At 34.7% G+C, this 24,797-nt stretch overlaps 1 protein-coding gene across 2 annotated transcripts in view; it reads right to left on the minus strand.

Annotated features, from left to right (window-relative positions):
• LOC111049519 (insulin-like growth factor-binding protein complex acid labile subunit) overlaps positions 1-24,797 on the minus strand; it is a 301,718-nt gene that overhangs the window by 142,233 nt on the left and 134,688 nt on the right. The gene's annotated exons all lie outside the window — the stretch shown is intronic.

Below are 24,797 nucleotides of genomic sequence, written 5' to 3' on the forward strand. Positions count from 1 at the left end.
TTTTTGTATAATAATATTTCTAAATTGTCAAAAAATGATATTCCAACGTTGCGGAGCTAGAAAATAATATCTGCTTTGTCGAATGATAGACAAGGGTAGCAAAACTAATGTTATTGAAATACTGCCATTATAACGTGAACCTCACTATAGTTATTTGAAATGTTTCTGAATGATGGAAAATCGATTATTAAGTCATACTTACAGAACTGATCTAGCTAGATCAATAGAATAGATGAATAATTATTTGATACTATAATTTATTGAAATCATTATTTATCGCCTCCAGGCTCTGCTGTGCTATGTTACAGCGAACAGAATCAATGTTAGTTGGAGAGTTTTCAATGTCAAATTAACTATCTACCAATCGAAATTAGAGTAATGAGTTGTAACATGTTAAACCATTGTATTGGCAACTGCAAAGGTCACATATAGTCCTCTATTCCCTGAGGACCATTGCATTCAATTCAACCGTTCATTAAATCCTACTCTTTAATTGAATCACATGTGGACATGATACAACAAACAAAGCATCTGGCTAACAATCAATAGGTCTACATACATCATTGATGATATAATATCAATGAATGTCACGTTTGTTCTACCAAAGATGATATGGATACCCACAGTGTCAGGGATTCATAGAATTGCTATAATCGCTGTAATATAATAGAAATGACTATCCTCATTGTATTCCTCTATTGTTATAAGTGTTTGAAAACACCCACACATTCATTATTCACAATCCAATTCATTCATCCATCCAACCAATCCTTTATCCAATTAATCACATACACACATACAAGTTTAACACAAATTAACAAAAAGAGTACATGCGAACAACAACAATCACAATAAAACCAAGTAAAAAGAATAGTACAGTGCAAAAAAAGGATGGAAGATTGAAGGGGTTTTCCAACAATGATTATCCATGTACTATGAAAATCTTCAATCCTTGAGAAGGTGGAAAGGTATCAGGAAAAGTAAATAGACGGTAGTAATTATTCACCAATCGTATATTTTTCCGCAGAAATTCATTAAATTCATGTTTTGTTGTAAAGATGATGGCAGTTGACAGACATCATATTAAATGAAATCGACTTGATATTTTCAAAACCATTTGAAACATTGGAACAATTCGGCTTAAGGCTATAAATATCAAAGGATAGAGTTCTATTTCAAAGAATAAGAACTTATTCCTCATAATTGGGATTTTAATTTTTTTAATGTGTTTTTTCTGTGTGAATTAGGTTCTTCTCCATTCATTTAAATAATTTGGGATACTAGTTTGTTACACCATTATCAATCTCTAGTAAACTGAGAGCGTGACCATTGAGCAGCAGAATATGAAGTGTTGGTGAAGCCGATGGCTTTTGACTAATCAAGGGTCAACTCTGCCAGTGGCCGAGACAAGATACGTCTTCAGTTCTCCAACTATGGGCATGAGAACTGTTCAATTGATAGTTTACAAACACAATTACCTACTGCTCAATGCTTGAGCTTTCAGTTTACCAGAAATTGATAATTGGTGTAATAACTGAACTGGTATCTAAAATTGTTGCAATAAACTAGTAATCTTGACAATATTGAGTTTTTTAAATTCACTTGGGATCCAGTACTTGTGCCTACTACGGTTTCAAGATTATACAATTCCATGGAACTATTGCTCTTCTATATGCTACTACCTACTGTGGTGCGGTATTTTACTCGCCTCACATATGTAGAGAGATTTGCCAAATCATGTAGTGCTGAATCTAAATGCCTCACGTTGGGCCGGCAAATCATGTGGTGCGTTTTTTAACGGCTTCACACATGTAGGGTGAATCTTGTACTGAGTCAATGGTGTAGAGGCTATAAATTTTGCAATGCGTGTGTGGACGCTGAGTGAACACCAGACTGATTGATTCACTACAAGATTCATACAATTGTCGGAATCGCGGGAGGCCTAAACGCTCGCTCACCCTTGATTCTTCTAATGACAAATTGTATAGTGATGAAATTTTTATAAGCAGTGTAGCGATCGCTAAACACTGAAGACGGATACCTTAAAATTATTACCTGTGAAGAATGAGCATACAAAATCATACAGGTCGAGCAAAAATCCCGATGTAGCTAATTTACGGGACTGCGTCTCTAATAAGTTCTGAAGGATTAAAAATACGGTATTTGAACCAAATATCGTTCAGAATATATTCGAGAACAGAGTCTTGTCGGGTTTTAAGCTCTATTGTAGGAATTTATATGATCTATGGCTGCCTCTGCTGTACAATTGATGCATTCGTTCCTAAGTCGAGGTAGGTAACAGATAAAAGCTGATGTATGAGCAGGTAAGGACAAAGAATAAATATCTCGATCTGACCCCACTCGCTACATCCACTTAGACCTGTTCCAATATCCAGCTTGATTCAATTATTCCAATGATCGTATTCGATCGGTTCTTGATGATATAGAACGTATCAGACACAATAATTGACAGGCTTAAGAAATAATCGAACTCAGAAAGCGAATTAACAAAACTGAAATATATTATAATAAAATATGTAATCATACAGTGCAGATTCAGAATTTGATTTACAGGTTGATAATAATTTAGCATTAACAAAAGGAGTTAAAGATGTTCTTGTGCTTGCATGATACCATGCGTGATTCGACAGAATTTTACAATTGATAAAATTGAACAGTTTTGAAAAAATAGTGAAAAAATGAATTATAAAAAATATTTTTAAAAATGCTCGGGGTCGTGGTTCAGGCAGCGGAGGATAGTTAATCAACTACAAATTCTTATAAATTTAATATGAATAAATTCTAGACTCTTAAATGCTAAAGCGCTTGTCGGCGTGGCCAATAATTTAACGAAGAAAAAATTTATGTTTTTCTGCACTGAAATATTTTCGAAGCGTAGATTGGGGCCCCTTTTTAAACTTATAACTCACGTGAATTTCCTTGGCGGTCGTGGTTTTCTTCTTTAGATCAAAAATCGTTTGATCGGCAGCAATCCAGGCTTCGGTTTCAGCACGTGGGGAATTTTAATTTAAATATCTCCTTCACCGAATTAATTAAGGGATAATTTACTTTAAGCTTTTAAATTTATCGATTGATGAAAACAGAAATTTACAAATAACAAATAAATTGGCCTAAAATATCGGCTCACAAATAGAACATTTAAAATCGAACAAGAAACTTTCACAAATAGGTCTTGGTAACTATAAAAAGAGATCTGCACGGTGAGGATTTCAAAAGGGAAGTGCTGTCTTTTCTCTAAGCTTCTAGGCTAGACCTTGCTTCTCAGAATCTCGATGTAATAATTTGCATAAAAATTTGCCATTGGTAGAACGCTTGTGACGTAAACATGACGTCAGTGGCAAGCAGTAGAATACAATTCCTTTAATTACAATAATAATTTAATTTATGTAATTCTTAAAACTGCTTAATCTTATAGACATAGTTCTCTCATACAATGTACATGTGCTAGCGTAAATTATAAGGCAGGGTGTTGTCTGATAATAGATTAACATGTGTTGCTTTCAAACGATCACCTTCTGGTGCTATTTCTATGCACTGTGATTGGCTTAGGCTTGCCAAAGAGATTTAATTACCATGTGGTTCAGTTGAATTAAATCGCTAATAAATTAATACTCTTGTACAATTTTTATTAGGTTTGAGATTGTTATAATTAATTTCTGCCATTTTATCAATAATATAATTTCATGCTATGACCTATTTAGTTACAATAAGACCTGACATATAATATAATTTCTTAAATAATAAATAATTTCAACGATAACACATACATTTTATTTTTTATTTGAAATTCTTGATCCTTTATGGATAGTTTTGATTTTTAGAGATGGTATTATATCTACGTGAAGCCAGCGTGACATTTGACAATACTTTGAATCAGTCAGCTGCGTTCGAACTGTTTTAAAAACATCTGATCGATAGTAAACAAAGTGTAACCTCAAAATCAATGAGCAATTCGTGAATAATTTGTGCTTTATTTGCAAAATAATTATAATTTTATTGAATAATTTTCCTAGAAAAATATTCAGTACAGAACGGTACTCTTATCAAATATACAGTTACTGATAAGTAAGCTTTATCGCTCGGTCGCTAACTATTCCTTTAGCAAATTCTTTCATTTTAAAAGGTAATCACAATTTTTCTCTCTTTTCATGAGATCTATTTGAAAGATTCATCACACTACTTATTAAGTGAATTTGTGAGTTTGTAATTCTCAACTGTGAAAATCATATCTCTATGAACTCAGGTAATGGAGTAGAACACTTGACATTCTATATTTTCTTGTTAAATTGGAATAATTGAAATGTGCAATAACGTTAATTCATGGATCATGATCATTCATGATTCGACAGACCACTTCAGGTCATACATGAATAATTTTCTGAAAAATAACACGATATGATTGAGAAATGAACTGATGAACGATTCAGTACTTTCCATACGAATCACGTAATGTACTTCTGTAGATTGATTGAAACATTCAATTATGAAGCTGCATTTATCCAAGTACAGTATACTCAAAAGCATGAAGTTATAAGGATTCATTTAATATGTTTACTCTCTGATACAGAACTTTTGCATGTTTGGAAATCAAACCTCTGCAGTGTAAGCCAACAAATCCAATATTCAATGGTTTGAACTCAAGTATGTTGATGAGTTCTATTCAATACCCTCAAGTATCAAACCTTGGACTTTATTCTGTCGACTAAAAAATTAGGGCAACAAATTCAATATTTAATGGTTTGAATTGAAGTACGATGAAAAGATCTATTTGATAGCCTCAAGTATTAGACCTCTTTATTCTGCTGTGTGAAAAATTAGGGCAGCGAAATTTTTCCTTAGAGGCTGCAACTCCCGAAGGAAATTAAAGTTGGTTCCACGCTCAATAAACATCACAGCTTGGATACGTGGCATTAGAATGGAACGAAACGACGGGAGTTAATTTCAGAAGAAAGATGGTTCTGAAACTCGACTATGCAGTGAGAAAGAGAGGGCATGTGGAGGAGAGAGAGGGAATTAGAGTGAACAGGATTGAGAGAGTGACAGAGAGAGTGTAAGAGAGATTGAGATAAAGAGAAAGAGAGAGTGACAGTGTATGAGTGAGAGAACCAGTGGAGGATTGCGAGAGGACGCTGCCAAAAACAACGAAGGAGCACTAAAATACTCTGATGGCTCTCTATCTATTCGTTCCTCTTTATGCTCTTCCTGATACTTATTCTTTCTTACCATTCGTTGACACACCATAATATCCTCGTTCACCAACTGTTCAACTGTTTATCATCTTGTTTTTTTTTCATTTTTGCTGAATGACTTCTTCACCATATTCAACCAAATTACTTCTTCACCATATCCAACTAAATTACTTCTCCACCTTTTCCAAATAATTCCATTATTTTTCACCCATCTTCGCGATATATTCACCTCTAAATCATTCTAGATCTTAATTCCCTTCTTCATAGCAAGTTATTATAATAAGAATTACTAACGTTTTGTTATTACACTGATTTCATTCATTATTTAACTTATTTATTCAAGTCCTCATTCAATTCATTTATGATTTCCATCTTGGTTCAATAAACAACATAATTTTGCATTGAAAAAAATGTCCTCTACAAAAATTAAAAATATTCACAAATCATCGAGCTCTCGGGATTATCTTCAGAGTAGTTGCATATTCTGCATTTACAAGATTTAAAAATATTCACATATTGGAGCTTTCGGGATCCTCCTGGAATTAGTTGGATATTCTCTCCCTATTCTATAATTTCTATTTGTATGAATGAATTGATAAAAAATAAATAAATGGACCTTCCATTTTTGTACTTGGAATACTTGAAGCTTCACTAACACATTCAATGACTTTAAAATTTAGATATTGACAGGAACTCATTAAATATATTGTTACTGTAATAAAGACTTTTGTATTTGGTAAACAACAAGTGAACTCCCTTGAAAAAACAGTTGTGCTCGAGAGAGGTTTTGCTTCAAATTTCCAACTTTTCAGGTATTCAGGAATTAACACATATTCAAGTAGTTGAATCTGTATTTCATCAAATTTATGAATTATATTTCATCCATCATCGTAGCCAAGTCGAATCATAGACATCAATATCAATTAATGAACACAAAAACAGTTTTAAGAACAAAATTTAGTAACAAATTACAAATGATTGCAGTAAGTCTACTTGAAAGTAACATTCCATGATTATAAATGTGGGATTTATGCTATCAACATATTCCGATGGAATATTGCACGAGTGACAAGTGATAGAGTAAAATTCAAGGGGAACGTGAAAACAAAACATTCTCTCGTTCTTCTACGTCAATTACTGAGAAGAGCATTATAGAGTGTGTTACGTCACTTTGTAATACATGGTACCCTATTTCGAAGCCACAAAGATACAAAAGAATCAGGAGACTAGTATACGCGTATGTATAAAGTGGGAAGTATGTTTTACAGTATGTAAAAAAAATAAATTCGTATGGCTTTTGTTGGTGGGGAGTTCCCTTTCGGGAATGTTCCACCGCCTGAATATATAATTTAAGCCGTCAATGGGCCTTACGACTGTCATACTTCAGCCGGGACCGACAGTTTAACGTGCCCATCCGATAACACAGTATGTAATATATGTAATCACATATTCAAGACAGATTCAATGTTTATTTGGACTACGGTGTAGTATACGATAGAGAATATGTGTCGAGAGAATTGACATGGAGTGTGCTATGATTGAATGTTGCCGGATTTCTATAACAGACCGGTCTTGAGTGAAAGATTGAGACACGTTGTGACAGCAGGAAGCAGTGTGCGTTCTGCCTCCGGGGAGACAACGTAGCCTACCGTGGGTGGTGTGACACGTTCTCACGGCTTCACACATGTCACGGGACACGTGCGATCCACGCTCACACGTGTCAAGCACGTGCCACTGTCAAGACGCACGGAATCGAGGCGCTACTGTATTTGGCATACAGGATGTGCACAATCAACTGCACTGTTATGCGCAACGGAAGGCAGATGTCGGATTTTTAGACTAGGATAGAATAGCGAAGGCCGAGTGGGAAGTCAAGAAGAAGTAGTAGGTAGGCAGGAAGGAAGTGGACGTTCAGAAACAAATGAAGAAGAAGGAGGAGGGGAAGAAGAAGAAGAAGAAGAAGAAGAAGAACAAGAAGAAGAAGAAGAAGAAGAAGAAGAAGAAGAAGAAGAAGAAGAAGAGAAGAAGAAGAAGAAGAAGAAGAAGAAGAAGAGAAGAAGAAGAGAAGAAGAAGAAGAAGAAGAAGAAGAAGAAGAAGAAGAACAAGAACAAGAACAAGAACAAGAACAAGAACAAGAACAAGAACAAGAACAAGAACAAGAACAAGAACAAGAACAAGAACAAGAACAAGAACAAGAACAAGAACAAGAAGGAATGAAGAAGAAGGAGAAGAAAAAGAAGAAAAAGAAGAAGAAGAAGGAGAAGAAGAAAAAGAAAAGGAAGAGGAAGATAGGAAGAAATAGAAGAACAAGAAGTAGGAGAAAGAAGAAATGAGAGTAGGAAGAGGAAGAATATGATGAAGGAGAAGAAAAAGAGGAGGAGTATGATGGAGAGAAAGGATTGAAAGAAGAATCAATAGTATCAGGTGGAGATGAAGGAGGAGTCGCTGGAAGGAGAGAAGAAATATAATTTACAGAAGGACGATTTAGGGGAATGAAGAAGAGAAATAGTAGAAGTTGGATAAGAGGGAGAGCGGAGAAGCAGAATAAAGAAGAAGAAGAAGAAGAAGAAGAAGAAGAAGAAGAAGAAGAAAAAGAAAAAGGAAAAGAGGAGGAAAAGTTAGAATAGGATAACGTAGTGGAAGGACATGAGATGAGAAAGGCAGCTGTCGTGTCATATAGCCCACACTAGAAGTGTCAAAAGATGGAGAAACAGTTGTAACTGCACAATTACTATGTGTTGTGTAGGTGAGGTATAATACATAGTAAGCGTTGTCACGTGGTAATTTGAAACCACCAAATATTTTTAAATGAGCCAATGAAATGTAATAGAACTATAAAATTGGAAAGAAGGTTAGACCTACCCAAAGAGTAAATCAACTCAAAGCAAGTATTATTAGCGATTAGGAGTAATAGCATTATCAACAACAATAAGAAAACATGTATTATTGTGATTTAATAATTATGAGAACCCATTGGTAAGATCAAAAATTATAAAGCGGCATACTTATTATTGGCGGATTATAAAAAAAAAAAATAAAATGCATGAACATTGAGGTTAGAGTTACTTGTTTACATTTTGAAAAGAATTAGTCGATCTTGGATAAATCGATAATTATCAGAACCAATACTGAACGAATCAGCTGATTATTCGATCAACCCATATGACCGGTTGAATCATATAAAATTCACTCATAAAGGATATATTATGTATACTAAAGGAAGTCGATGTGTAGAATTACAAACAACTATTATTTCTGTATAAATATTTATTATAATCCAAAAAAGCATGATAAATCAAGAGTATACAAAACTCATATAAAAACTAAATGTATTATCTATTAAAATCGTATGTTACGATTTATTTATGAATTCAATTTAAGATAAACACTCCATATATTTGTATAAAAACTTCTTTTATTTAATTTTTTCTATTATAAAGCCGAGGAAGCCCTGATTCCCAAGGCAACCAATTGTATTGAGTCTATTAAATTGAAGGCCAATCAGAGAGTAGCTTACAGAATTATTCTAGGAAGAGGCAAATTTTTCTGAAAACCTCCTTCTTCTGGCTTAAGATCCCAACCCGAGAGGATGCACATGGAGTTTAGGGTTTTTTTCTTCTTCCTTTTAAAAATTTTTTAATGAACTATTAAGCCAAACCCTTTTTTAAATGTAATGTATGTTTGTTGAATGTTAATTATTTGTGAACTCAGTGCTGTCAAGGAGTTCGTAATTGTAAAGATTCCCATAAAAATAGCTTTAATTCGAAAGAAACTTATAAAAATCTGGATCACGCGTTAGCCCAGCAGTGACGAAAAGGAGCCTACCCAATTAATTATTGGAAATAATTAATTCAATCCACGAGAACATCTAGAACTTCAGTCAGTGAGTGATAAGTCAAACCAAACGAGTTCGTTTTTTCGTTTTTTCTACGTTCAGGGGGGTAATTATTAAAACAAAAGTGCTATTCCAATTAATTAGAATTAAAATAAAAAGTCACCACGTGTGAACAATATCACATAGTCTATAGAACATTTATAAATTTATTTATTATATGTAGGAGGCTTACTTCCATGCACAGCCCGAACTCATATAAATCCCTGAGATCTCATGTTTGAATATTAATTTATTAATTATAAATTTGTTATTTGAACCAAGTATATCATATCAAACTTATAGACCGAACAGGTTTTTATTTGCAGAATTGCGTATTGATTGGAGGTATAAGTACCAGTATTAAAAATAATATATTTATGATTTGAAACTCACTATTGTGAATATTAGCAAAGCCTGTGATAATTATTCAGATTTTAGGAATAGATTATTTAAGTGAATTATAGATTTATCGAATATCTTATGCACATCTTTTTTGTGGGAATATATTTTGTGTTTTATGTCAGCATACAAATCGTAGAAATTTATTTTATCCTAGTTCATCTCGTGATATACAGTTTGAGCTGTTTTAATATCAACAAATATTTTGCAGCATTTAAAATTATTGAATCAAGTAATATTAACCTTATTCAGAGCACTCAATATTTATCATCCTTTGATGATATTCATTTTATCAGTCAGAACAAGTATATTAAGAAATTATATTAATAAGGTTCCCGTTATATCATATAAGGATCCAGAGAGCTTCAAGAACTGGCGTTGTAAGTTCTAAGGAATTTTGAAAGGGTATATTGTGAATGCTTGTATTCACGACGAGCGTTTAAGAATCAACTAGAAATAACTATAGTGGTCCTGATTATTCTCTAGTGGTACATGGTTACTGATAATCAGTCATCAAATATTCTTTTAATTTCCTTACTGGTATTCTTCAAGAATTTCATAGAAGCAGCGGTAAGAATTACCAATCACCGGTCACTGAACCTTATGGTGATTATTTGTATTTATAAAATTCATGTTCTACCACTGAGCTAGAGCTGAGGTTTGAACCCAGTAATTTTGCGAGCCGGAAGGCCTTAATTTTGTGAATTTATTCGCAAAAGAGGGAATTTAGAGACTGCTCTTATAAATACCAGAAACATCGTATTATCTGTGAAGGAATTACAATCCACAACTTCTCACAATAGCTTCATAACGTGGGACTCTATCATAAGAGATAACCCCCCCAGGATCCACAACTTCACAGCGTTAGTTACGTAGCTAGGTCATTGATCTTTTGAATTTATCACCAATAACAAGTTGAAAGTTTCTCAACTCAAATATGTAACATCGAAAAAGACTTTTCCTACAGTTACGTTGGAAAGTGGCCATTGCTGCACTGATTACAGAACGCAAAGAATCACTTTTCCGCTCTAGTGCGGGAAAAATTTTTCTGCACTCCAGATTTGCAACATGGCAACGCAAAATACTTAGTAGGTTATATGGAGCAACAGTGCAGCAAAATCAAAATGAAGTTGGTAACAGTGACTGAGCTGCTATAGTGAGCAGAGGTGCAACGAAGCACAACGCGCTAATTATTATTCATTATATATTATAACCAAGGACAACGAGGACTTTAGGATTTTAGGATTAAGGTTTTTATCAATAATAAAATTACACAGAAAAACATTTGATGGATTTCAGGCAATTTTACCCATAATTACCCACTTTTCATATTCAATGGTAACTGTAGGAAAAACTTAATGTGAAATACGTGCGCAAAGTTCCTCTGCTGCACTCAAGAAACCATTCCGCCCTCGCCTACGGCTCGGGCGTAAACGTTTCTTTCGGTGCAGCAAACTGACACTTTGCGCACTAGTTGCACAAATAACTATTCTACCGAATTGCCTCTTTCTTCATGACTTTGTGAAGCACATGAATGTTTTATACATGTCCAAGTTTCTGTAAAACAGTCTCCTCAACATTATGCCAAATAAATTTTCTTATCAGATCCCAGGAAATTATCCCTGTATTTTATCCTGGAATTCATTTAATGCAATAATGCAATAATTCTACAATAAAGTTATATTATGTACGCGTGGACAGATTTTATTGCTGGAAATATTCTATTTACTAATGCATTCCCATAGCCAGACATTGATGTAGGAATCTTCTGCTACATCGAAATGAATCACATCCAGTCCACCAAGGACACACCGACGAGTAATTACAATATACAAACAATGCAATGCAACAGAGTGAAGAGAATCAATCCTCAGACAATCAACTGGGGCGTAGCTCACTTCACTCTCAGTTGATCGATGTCTGCCAAGAGGCATGACGACGTGACGAGTGGTGAGGGGGGTCAAGGAGGGTTCCTGGGGGGGTCGAGGGGGGAATTCAGAGGGTCAAGGGAGGGGAAGAGTGCCGGACAGACACACGGACGTCACGGTCGGCTAGCGGAAACGATTGCTTCCGACTTCTCCACACCCCCCCCCCCACCCAACAAGCTGATGCTCATTTCTGGCGATCTAATTTATATTTCCACCTAGCATCACTCATGCTCTGCTTCTGGTTAATTCTTTCTCCCCCCCCCCAACCAAATACAGAACCAACACACACTTCAATGTCAGTCACACCTTTGCGATTCAATCATTATCATCATCATCATCATCATCATCGTGAACGTTGCTATTATCATCATGGTGGTCGAAAGAAGAAAGACTCGATCGTGATACCTTTAATAATCATAATCATAAACATCAACTTCTTTCTCTTCATCATCACCATAATCATCTTCTTCGTTAACATAATCACCATCAAAATGAGAATTTTTCCATTTTCAATTGGATTTTTTCTTTAATTTTCAATTGTTGTTTTATAATTTTTCATCTTATTATCTACATTTTGAAACACGAAAACCAACTAGTCCACAAACGTGGTCCAACAGGTACTTGCAACATTTTGAGAGTAACATAAATTTGACACGTCTTCTCTCAAAATTTTCAGGTGTGTTATCCAATATTCACTTCTTTGATTATTATTCTCTAATAATATTGGATAAGAATACATGATCACGTTTATAAGGAACATGGTATGTTCATAAGGAACATATTAACAAGAGAAATCTTTTTTTTTTCATTCAAAGAGAAATCCATCCTCTAAGCAGATGATGTCACAATTATTGTCAGAGAGAAGAATTGTTCCACTGCTCATCTCACATTACAAGGAATTAGGGAGAAATCAAATATTTGGTTTAGAAATAATGGTTTGGTTTTGAACCCTGTGAAAACAAAAATTGTTCACTTCAGGATAAGAAGGAATGATAGCGATGGTGTGCACACTGGTGGGTGTGATGAGGTTGAAAATGTAGACTCACTAAGTTTCTTGGCTTGCTTGTGCAATATAATTTGGAATGAGAAGGCTACTACGGAAATTACAGCAAAGACTCTGTCGTGCTATTTATGCCATTCGTACAGTTTTAACAATTACAAATTTAAAGACAGGGCTTCCTTCCGATTATAAGGTATGGCATAATTTTTTTGGGGCTCCTCCACTGGCGCATTAAACATTTTTAAAATCCAAAAAAGAGTGATTAGGAATTTAACTCACTCTGGGAGGAGAGACTCTTGCAGGCCCATATTTCGCAGACTCAACCTTTTAACCCTTTCGGCTTTATATATGGTTGACATTTTAAGGTACATGAAAAGAAATAGTGAGATAATTGCTGACAACCATCCCATTGACAGGTTTCCTCAGCGTAACAACAATCTTTATTTGCCCAAGCACAGACTTACCGCCTATGAGAAAGGGAGCATTATATTCAGGCATAATAGTATATTTCGCACCTAGGACCGAGAATGAGACTTTTCCGGCTCGAAGTCGGTTTTCAAGTCAGAGGCCGTAGGCCGAGGACTAGAAAAGATTGAGAGTCGGAAAAACATTTTTGCCCATGGTGCGAACGCTATTTTTCGCCACACAGAAAAATAAGCAATATATATAATATATGAGAACAATTGTTTATTAAGCACTTCCAAAAGCAGAAGTGGAACGTGTAATCTGAATATCAGGAAATTGTCCAAGTATTTTTATTTTTTATTCTGATTTGTCTAAATAACCTAAACTATTATTTTCAATTATGTGGGAGGTTGAGTTTATACTTTTTATTCTTTAAAATGACAATAGGTCAAATGATATTACTATAAATGTTTTGATTATTATTGAATAATAAACACAAATAATGAAAATTTTTGATCAGCTGTTTTAGCACACTTGAAATTTGGCCAATCTGAATGACCTGAATGTCAACGTCAACAATGCTTGTTGTCGACTTTGGAAGTTTAGGTTAGAAGATCTATCCTACTCTGAAAATCGAATTTGAATAATTTATAATATATTTTATCATTCATCCAAATAAAATGATAGTATATTATTGCAGAATACTTTATTCAATTCTAAAAGCACTTTATTCAATTCTAAAAGCATAAACTGATTCCGTTTCATAAACCATTTGTGTAAACGTTCAGCACCATGGATATTGCCCAAATAGTTAAAAAATTATCCACCAGGTTTCGTGATAAACACAGTACTATGAGGTGTTTGAGGTTAGATTCTATTATACTCTGAAAATTGACTTTGAATAGTTTATAATATCTTATTTGTATTTCATTCATCCGAATAAAATGATATTATCTTATTGGAAAATACTTCATTCAATTCTAGAAGCATAAACTGATTCCGTTTCATTAACTATTTTGTGAACACGTTCACATCAAATCAGAATCAGCTGACTTCAAGGTTATTTTACAGCCCTAGGGCCGTAAAAATTTTACCGGCCTGGTCAGAAAACAATCACTTTCGGCCTCCATATGACGCACGTAAACCAGCTCATTACATCCAAGGGGCGAAAAAATATATAACTCTTTGAAAACGATTTGAAAACGGAGACTGAGACTAACTAGTATGCTTTTTAAACTTTTTTACATGAACATAAATAATAACCAGTTTCAGCACTCGAAAATTACATGAGTGCTGAAACTAATTGTTTTTGTAAAAAAAGTACTATAGCTACTTCTATAATAATTGATGAAATAAAATATTACAATAACTTCTATTTGGATAATAATTGTCACATGAGAGAAACAATTTTGAGAAACAAACGTATTGATGTGAGTGATCTCGGAACGCATAGAACAAAAAATCCACAAAAAAACATGAAGATGAGAACAAGGCATATCCAAAAAGAAGAGGCTAAAAAGCTGGAGATAAAGAAATGGGATCAGTGAGATTCACTTCACTGTCATTATTGGTTGAACGGGAGGCGTTGGTATTATTCATAAAGAATACTGACAGTTCTGAATGAATTTCTATAAATCTAGGTGAAGGGGGAACGAGATAAAAAGAGCTGAATCTGAGTCTGAGAATAAACCGATTAGAGAGCCATTGTTTGTTCCGCTTTGTGCCTCGTTGGACAACAGCTTGTGCCACTGCCACTTCCGGGTGACCATTCTTCTTTCCTCCTCATATTCTTCTTCTATATCTTCATCTTCTCCTCTCCTCCTTCTCTATCATCTCCTTATCAACCTTCACTGTTGTCTTTTCATTTTTCTTCTTCTTGCTCTCCCACTTTTCCTTCTTCTACATACTCTTTCAGTTCCTCTATATCATCTCCTTTTTGTCCTTCTCCTCCTTCTTCCTTCTCTTTTTTTCTTGTTGTTGTTCTTCTTCGTCTTCCTATCCTCCTTCCTCTCCTCCTCTCACTAGTTTTCCACCCCTTCTCATTTTCACAAAATCCTCATTTTTCTTCTTCTCCACCATCTCCTCTTTCACCTTCATCTCTCCCTACTCATTCTTATTCTTCTGTTTGACCTACCTTACCGCTATTCCAGTTTTCTTCTTCAACTTCTCCTTTTCTACCTTTTTCTTCGTATTTTCAAATTTTTTATTTATTTTCTTTTCTCTTTTCTCTTCCACTTTCTTTTGTCTTTCATTTACTCTTTCCTTTTCACTTTTCTTTTCTCTTTTCTTCGAATCTCCACCTTCTTCATTCTTCTCTCCCCTCAACCCTACTCCTCCCCCCCATTGTTCCTTCTGTTACTCCTCCTTCTTCTTATAATAGCTTAATTATTATTAAACGAAAATCCCAAATAAATGCTGTAAATCACCCCAAAGACTTCTGCTACTGCAGACATTAACAACAGGGTTAACAGCTAGATGGAAATTCGATGAGAACTACTATCCAAAAAAAATTAGTTGCCAGCCCGGGAATCGAACCCGGTACCTCCCAATTGCCAGTCAGGAATGCTTACTCCTACACCAAACTGACAATCTCTGGATAGGAGCGCCCATTTTATACGAAGCCATAGCGGCCAACCAGTTTACGGGTGGAATAATTAAATGGAGAATGCATTTATTCACATGCTAATTAATATATAATTATTATTAAACGTCAAGAATGCATTTATTCAAATGTTAATTTTATACGAAGCCATAGCGGCCAACCAGTTTACGGGTGGAATAATTAAATGGAGAATGCATTTATTCACATGCTAATTAATATATAATTATTATTAAACGTCAAGAATGCATTTATTCAAATGTAATTGATATATGATTATTATTAAACGTTTAATAATAATTATATATCAATTAACATTTGAATAAATGCATTCTCCATTTAATTCCATCTGTATTATAGCTTACTTTACCCCCTCCACCGCCTCCCCTTTTATCTCCACCAACTACTTCTGATTATTTTTCTCCTCTCCCTTTTTTTCCTCCTTCTCACTCTTCTTCTTCCTCATCATCTTTTTCTTTCTCTTCTACTTTTATTTCTTCCTCTGCCCGATCCTCTCCATCTTCTTCGCCTTTTACTCCGTATTTTTCTTCTCCTTCTTCATCTTCTCATACTGATCTTCCTCTTCTTTTCTCCTTCTTCGTCATCTTCATCACCTCTCCCTTTCCTCCTGATTCTCCATCTCCCTTTCTCTCTAATTCGTTGTCTACTCCTCCTTTCTGTCACTGGACCAGATTAACTGCCGTCGGCAACTTAACAGCCTCCTCTCTTGGTATTACTGCGATGACCAACTGTTGTGCCAACAATATTCTCGTTTGTTTTGGTTTAAGCACGCTCTACCAACTTGTCTGTCTCTATAATTTACTCATCATCTTCCGGATAGCTGCTACTTAACAGGAGTCGGAGAGTGTGAATTCCCTGGACAAGATTAGGATTTGAATGCTTGTTGCGTCAAAAAAAAACAAGGAGGTGCAGGAGGAGAATGCAAGAGAGAGAAATGGTGGGTGGAGAACGAAAGAGGAATAGGGAAAAGTGGAAAACAAGGAGCATCAATAGAACGCCAAGAAAGAGTGGAATATAATGAATATAAAGAGAAAGATAATGAATGAGAAAATTGATTGGCAATCGAACTGAGTTCAGAGGAGGAAGGAGATTATAGGTTGAGAAGAAGGAGATAAGGAAAGAAAAATATGAGGATGGAATGAGAAGGAGAATTATAAGAAAAGGAGGAAGACGAGTTGATCATATATGGAAAAGAATGAGATAAGAGGAGTAAAAGGTGAGGGGAGGAGGAAATGGTGACGGGGAGCAGGAGGAGTAGTAGGACGGTGAGGAGGGGGCAGAAACACGATTATGACCAGCAGGAGAATTGGAATAATGTAATAACGAAGATGAGGTAGAGAAGGTTAACTAGCTGTTGAAAAAAAATCACGAACTGTAAAAATCCTCGGGGGATTAAATATTGTAATGCTAACTGCTAACAAAATCACAAAGTGTGAAAGCTCTCCACCAGTTTTATATTAAAATGAGGCGGTTTTTTTAAAAATTCATAGTAAGGCCGGTTCACGTATGGTGTGCAATCTGTGGGAGATGAAACATCATTTTCATCTGGCTGACTCAAATGTTCAGCTCTTAATTCCAAAAATAGAAATTTCCCCGCTATTAAATACAAGGCATTATGTTTTTCACAATCAAAGGTCACAAATCTATGTGAAACTCCAATCTATTGAATGTTCTACAGGACTTTAATTGAAAAATATTCTTTTGGATAACTGGAAATGAATGAGGAAATGCATTTGTCCAAATGCTAATGATAAGTAAAATGAATAATTCCTATTAAGAAAAATAGTATTGCTATAGTTTCTACTATGATAAAAACTAATCAAAGATTACATTTTCCCGATCTTTCTCATCCAGAACCTTCTGCTTATGATAATGTTCCAAAAGCATGCTCTTTAACAACTTGTTTAATTGTTTATATTGATGCTTTATCACTCATATCTAAATTTTGCTAGGCATGTTTTAACTCTTTATACATTTTCTGTTGAAGGTAACAAGGCAACAGCTTGTACCTTTAATATTCCGGTGTGATATCACTGGTCTGGAACACATTTTGCAAAAAAATAACGATCCGTATATCCGGAGGGTCGAGAATCAAAGCTATAAAATCCACTTTACAGGGTAGAATGGCTGATCACTTTCAACTGTTATGAAATGGATATAAATGTAAGCTCATGTCGAAGATTAGAAAATCCATGCTCAGGTTTTTCCTTGATCTCGTAGAAATATGATAGCAGAGTCAAAACGTGACAGTGTAAATGAAAAGTGATACTGGAAATACCAATGCTCAATAATTAGAGCTGTGACGGAGCGATAAACACCTTCGGTATGTAACTTCCTATTAATGCAATCTAGAATTGAACTGTTCATTAACCAAAGTGTTACATTGCTGTCAAATTACTTAAAAAATAGGTTTCCTCGGCTAGTAAGTGAAGTTTTTCAGCATATATATTTCAAACAGTGAATTTGGGAGTATTCCTGTCTCACATCCATCTGGCTATCATTAAAATAATAATCATCATTATTGATTGAAATTCAACGTTTCCAAAATCAGTAATCTTTCTTATACATGTACAACAATCTACCAGTTATCCATCTAACATCAAGATCTATATCTAACTTTTTTTCACTTTTTGTGTAGTTGAGAAGTTGATATTGTGGTAATTATTCATATTGAATGAAAAAGACTAAGAAATTGTCAAAAAACCACAGATTTATTAATACTTAGAAAGATCGGTATTGGTTATTACACCATTGTCAATCTCTGATAAACTAAAAATTTAAATAGAGCTATAAATTCTGCTGCTCTTGTGGTAATTATTGTGGTAATTATTCATATTGAATGAAAAAGACTAAGAAATTGTCAAAGAACCACAGATTTATTGATACTTAGAAAGATCGGTTTCGGTTATTACACCATTGTCAATCTGTGATAAACTAAAAATTTAAATAGAGCTATAAATTCTGCTGCTCTTGTATTTAGTTTTAGTTTATCAGAGATTGACAATGGTGTAATAACCGAAATAAGTTTTCCTAAGTATCAATAAATCTGTGGTTTTTTTGACAATTTCTTAGTCTTTTTCATTCAATCTATGCCTAATGTAATATCTATATCTAACAGATCCATATCTATAGCTATCTATATCTATATCCAATAGATCTAACATCTATATTCTATTCTCTTATTCAACAAGTGTTATGGAAGAATGCTAATTATAAGTAGTAGATTAGATTGAAGGCTTCTTTCTTTTGTTGACTTTGGGCTATTATTAGAAAATCACGGAATCATAAATCTGTGGTCACGGCTAGTGCCTCATCCCTGAATATTCATGTTGCATGTTGCATGTGGAGCAGTAGACCTATGCACTGGAGGACTAGAGCAATCATCAGCATATTCAAATGAGAAGCATTATGCAATATATTCTGTTGGGTAGATTTGATGCATTGCATAAAGCTTTGATCTTCCTTGTTCGTGGTAACAAACTTTGGTTGATGGACATTTTGGCAAGTACAGTACTTATGTAATGAACTACAGGAACTACAAGATTTCATTACAAATGATTCCACATCAGGTTAAGAGATGAATCATGATTATAGATTCAAATTTATAGAATTTAAGTAGAGTAATCTTTCATTGTTATTTGTCTAATTATTGTTGAATAACGATTAGCCTCCTGCTTGGCATCAATCGGTAGAGCATGAGGATATTTTAATAATTATAAAAATCTGGTCGTGGTTTTTTACTAGGATATAGTCTCATAAAAATCTTTATAGGCCCAGATATGAGCTTCCACAATAATACTGATAATTTATAAAAAAAATATATATATAAAACTTATCCTATAGTATTGAGGAATAAAAATAAATCGTACACCATAAAAAATTTGATACATATATTAACAAATATCTCAAAACAAAAATATATAGAGCGACAGGAATATATAATATATAACGAGAAACGAAATCAATAAAATATCACAGGTTAATACTATTCTCTAAGTTCTATAGCACGAAACGCTACCATGTGCTTTCATTTTATGATCATATGCATTTATTTGCATGTAGCTTCGATATCAACTTGCTGATACTTGTCAACTTGGACGATTCTATTTCGTACATTAATTTCTTAAATCAGCAGGATATATTGACAAACTAATAATCCAAATATATATCAAATTCTATGGTTTCCAATAGATTTCTTTATAATAAATATATCTCATCTCAGGGTGCGAGATTCGGCACCTGACGAAATAGATAGATCAATTCATCTAGTGAATCAGAGCTACATTATATTATCGCAAATTATATTGCAGAAATTAATGATCATATGAATATTGTATTAACAGCCTAGAACTTAGTATTCTTTGATTGATGGATCTTTTGATATATGGATTGATTCGCTACTATCTAATAAAATACCTTTTATACTATCTTTACTTGCGCAAGTATTTTTACCAAATTCTTAATTTATAAAAAACCCTTTCGACGAGCTAGCTTTGATTCTTATTTCATTTCGAAGCACTGAGGGCGCCCTATCACTATTTCGTATATTTTTCACTCACGTGCTGGAATTTTCTATGAGCTGCTGATGTCGATCCAAACTCCTGGTGGTCCTGGATTATTTGTAGCCGGAGTAGTCTCTTCCAAGGGGTTGAAAAATTATTTAAAATGACTTCTGCTTTACATTAGCATCACAAAGTCTTATGAAAAGATTTAATAACTCGATTTACTTTAAGTTATTAAAAGGTACAGTAAGATATTGCGCTCTATAATTTTTGGTGACATCTCATGGTGGTGGTTGGCAGGCAAGTGTCGAAGTTCTCTTTTCTCAGTTACAATTCCACTTCCAATTTCCAAATTTACATGAAATTTAAATATTCTGTTCCTCCGCCATTCATGGCTCAAATAGACCGTACCAAAACTATTAAACTATTACTTATGTTACATCTTTAACAATTTATTTGCCTTCGTGCCATATCCAAAACATAAACTGCACAATAATAATTTATAAATTTTCATCATTTGTAGAAATATATACAAATATATTTGAATCGGCTCACTATTGCCGCCTATCAATTGCCACTATTTGATTGGTGCATGCAAATTATTATAGTATTCATGCGCCTAGTAACCTCCTACTTCCTTAATACATTTAATTATTTTTGTTGGGGGTTTTTAATATGCTTTTTACATGCAAAGTAATTTTTTACAGATTATAAGTTGTTTCGTATATTACAATAATTAGCCACGTGGGACGTTTAGTTCCTCAAGTTGAATACTGTTTCGCCACAATAAGTTTCTGCCAAGGTGTTTGGTCAGATTCTACGTTGTGCGACTCGGTCGATCATTAGGTCGCCAATCAGTAGATGTTTTATGCCTAACCTCAAATTTTCAATATTTTATATAATATTATACAGTAGCAAAAATTATTTCCATTCCTATTCGGCTGTTGTACAATTTGGCCAGGATGCCTGATATTATCTAATCTTTAACGTTATCATCTTTGGCGATATTAGCCTACTATTTCACTTAGACCTATAAATTTCTTCAAAAGGAATCTTAATTTATCCATTCGGATTTTCGAACGTTACATATATATATATATATATATATATATATATATATTGTTATTGTGCATTATTTGTTATCTTTTTGTAATGACATGACATGCTTTTGTCCCCAGCTTATTATAACTGATAGTAAATCATTATTTTGAAATACACCTTGATCATCTGATACCCGTCGATGAGTGCCGTTGCAGGGAGCGTTAAGGAGCCGTTCCAGTTTCTATTGGACTATTCTCGTGCGGTTGACTATTAATAGTACAGTTGTGTAATAAACTGATAATGTATTCAAATATATCGGAGTTATGATGAATATATACTAGTAGCTCTGTGAACAGTAGTCCTCACGCAGTATTCTCATCCACAAGTACCTGATTGAAACTATAGACCTTATGGAAATACAGCAATAGACTGGCTTCTCCACACATCTGTGTAATCACTTGTCAGCTGATTAATAATGAATACTTCTATAGTCTGATTTTCATTCTAATATTGGCGTATGAAGGAGGCTCCTTTTTACCTTCCTTGCCCTATTACCATAGGTAAGGAAAGTATTGCTTTCCGAAAAAAATTAAGGTACCCCAATTTGTAAATTTCTATACGTTTCAAGGTCCCCTGAGTCCAAAAAAGTGGTTTTTGGGTATTGGTCTGTATGTGTGTGTGTGTGTGTGTGTGTGTGTGTGTGTGTGTGTGTGTGTGTGTGTGTGTGTGTGTGTGTGGTGTGTGTGTGTGTGTGTGTGTGTGTGTGTGTGTGTGTGTGTGTGTGTGTATGAGTGTATGTGCGTCTGTGTACACGATATCTCATCTCCCAATTAACGGAATGACTTGAAATTTGGAACTTAAGGTTCTTCCCCTATAAGGATCCGACACGAAAAATTTCGATCAAATTCAATTGAAGATGGCGGCTCAAATGGCGAAAATGTTGTCAAAAACAGGGTTTTTCGCGATTTTCTCGAAAACGGCTTCAACGATTTTGATTGAATTTATACCTAAAATAGTCATTGATAAGCTCTATCAACTGCCACAAGTCCCATATCTGTAAAAATTTCAGGAGCTCCACCACATCTATGCAAATTTTGATTTAGGATTCCCAAATTATCAGGCTTCAGATACAATTTGAAAAATTCAAGTGGAAAAGATTGAGCATAAAAATCTCTACAATAATTAATGTTCAGTTACATTTTCACTTGAAATTGAAAATAAGCTCGAAATTCGAGAAAATGTGATTATTTCAATTGCAAACTCTTGGCAACTGTTGATTCTATTAAATAATTCACTATGAAGAGATAGCAGACCTCGTGTGTTTCCAGCGTTATTGTCTTGTCACCAGCTGGCTCAGATCTTTGAAATTTGAATAGTAGTAGACTTGAGATGCGCGGGAACACTAGCGTCAGGTGATCAATTTTCATAACGGCAAGGAAAGTTGTGTGAGTGCGCCACACCAGATTTTTCCTTTTATATTATCCTTGAAATTCAAAATTTCTAAAAACCTTGTATATACGTCGACGTGCAATCTAAAAGGGAACATACCTGTAAATTTCATGAAAATCTATTACCGCGTTTCGCCGTAAATGCGCAACATATGAACATTTAAACATCTAAACATTCAACATTTAAACATTCAAACATTTAAACATTAAGAGAAATGTTAAACCGTCGACTTGAATCTTAGACCTCACTTCGCTCGGTTTAATTTGTTGGGACCTAGCACTTGCTTTGATATCCTCACATAATAACTATCTATTATGCTACAAAAATAGTCTGCAAATTAGCCGCTTAATTTTATTTATTTATTCTTTTTTTCCACAATGAAGCACAGATTGGGAGAGAAAAACCTAGAATACCTTGTACTTAACGCTTGATTTTTAAATCTCCATTACAAGATTGGACCAATATATTGAAACTTGCTCAAAATCATGGAATAATCAATTCATCTAATAAAACACGACAAGGTTGCTTTGAATTAAAAACTATACTTCTTTCAATTTCAAGATAGCATCCAATCATAATTTTACCACATTAACCAATCTAATGATTTCAAAAAGTTGAGAACAAATTCAAATCTTGGAGAATTCACATACATTTTTGATGGGAGTACGATTAGATTTCAAACTAAATCCAGCCCATCACAGCAAGAAGATTTTGTGACAAAGGTCGAGACTACAACATCAAGTTATTTCCATTGATGTTCTGCAACAAAAGAGATGTGGACGGGCTTCGAGCGACCTCATGCTACACAAAGATAGCAACACAAATCGATTCAAAAGGCTTTGGCATAATCAAAGTGGACAACTTCTTCCCTTTTGTCCTCTCTCCCCTTATCATCTATTTCTCCTATTCTTATCATTCCCCATCCAGATACACTGATTTGAATCTTCTGATTTCTTCTCTTCTCTCTTTTCCCTTTTATCCTTTTGCTCCTGTATCTACCTGTATTTCCACTTGTTGATTGACATTTCATTTTTTCTCTTCTTCTTCTTCTTCTTTTTCTTCTTCTTCTCCTTCTTCTTTCTTCTTCTTCTTCTTCTTCGTATTCGTCTTCAGCCATGTCCCACAATCACGAAGGTCCGGGTCCTCAGCTCCCAACAATCACTGCCGATGCGGAGTGCATCTCATGAAAGCTATCTCTCTCGCTCATCCGACATGCTCAGCTATCTCTTGCTTATCCGGCATGCTTTTGACACAGCACGGATGCGATGAAAGCATTGCTGGTAGGTCTGATCTTGAATGGAACTGGCGGACCCCAAAGGAAGCTGTATCACAAGATGTGTTGTGTTGTGCATCTTATCGGTGGAAAAAAAGACAATCTTTTAAAGTAGTCAATACTGGTGACAGAAGTCAATAATGTTTGAATCATGACATGGAACACTCTCACAGCATTAGATCGTTTTTATTGAGTCACTAAAGATTCTGATCGGTAGTCCCAGGATGAGAGCGGTCCTAACCTTCTAAGTCAGAAGGGCTTGTTAACCCTGACCTTGTAAGTCATCTAATAAAACACGACAAGGTTAATGCTTTGAATCCTTTAAAGTTTGTCAATGATATGCTTCTCAACACCTGCTGTTGTGGAGCTTTTGAAAGAGACCGTCAAGAGAGACCGTGAGCTGTATTTGAAGTGGATTCTAAGAATTTTTTTCAACTGAATTATTGTAAATTTATTTAGTTATTTGTAGATAAATGATGAAAAGGATACTATGATTCTAAATTTTCATGTAAGTGGATTAAATAATGTCAACATATTCCACAGGAAAAGGAATTCACAGTAATATACTTTGTACTTTATGATGACTACTTTTTACTTTACACTAATCACTGATAGAAACTTACGAGACTCAGGTCACAATAAGCTGTGCTACAACTTTCCAATTCAATGTGAGAAAACTTTTACCAGTGTACGATAAGTGTAAGTGAAAATTGAGAAAAGCGAAAGTTGAAGTAGATGACAAAGCAATGAGCAAACAGCAGACGACAAGCAGACAGACAAAAGCAGCGACATCAGTCTGATTAACTCACAACTGAAGTTTAATGTTTCCCGGGCGGAAATTGGGCGACTTTTGCGTCTGTTTTAAAGTACTCACACTCTGTACTGAGCAACAACACAATACCGCAGAGTTTGCCGTCGAAGTGAGAGTTTTGCAAGTTGAAGTTGGAGTTAGGAGGAGGTGGAGAAGAAGAAGGTGTGAGTGGAGGAGGGTGAGGAAGAGGCGGAGAAAAAGCATGGGAGGAAAATAAATTAAAGATGGAGATGAGAGAACCGAGGAGGTAAAGAAAGTGCAGGAGGAATACGTGAAGAAGAAAA

Source organism: Nilaparvata lugens, chromosome 3 (genome assembly GCF_014356525.2).
Source record: "Nilaparvata lugens isolate BPH chromosome 3, ASM1435652v1, whole genome shotgun sequence".
Taxonomy (NCBI): Eukaryota; Metazoa; Arthropoda; class Insecta; order Hemiptera; family Delphacidae; genus Nilaparvata; species Nilaparvata lugens.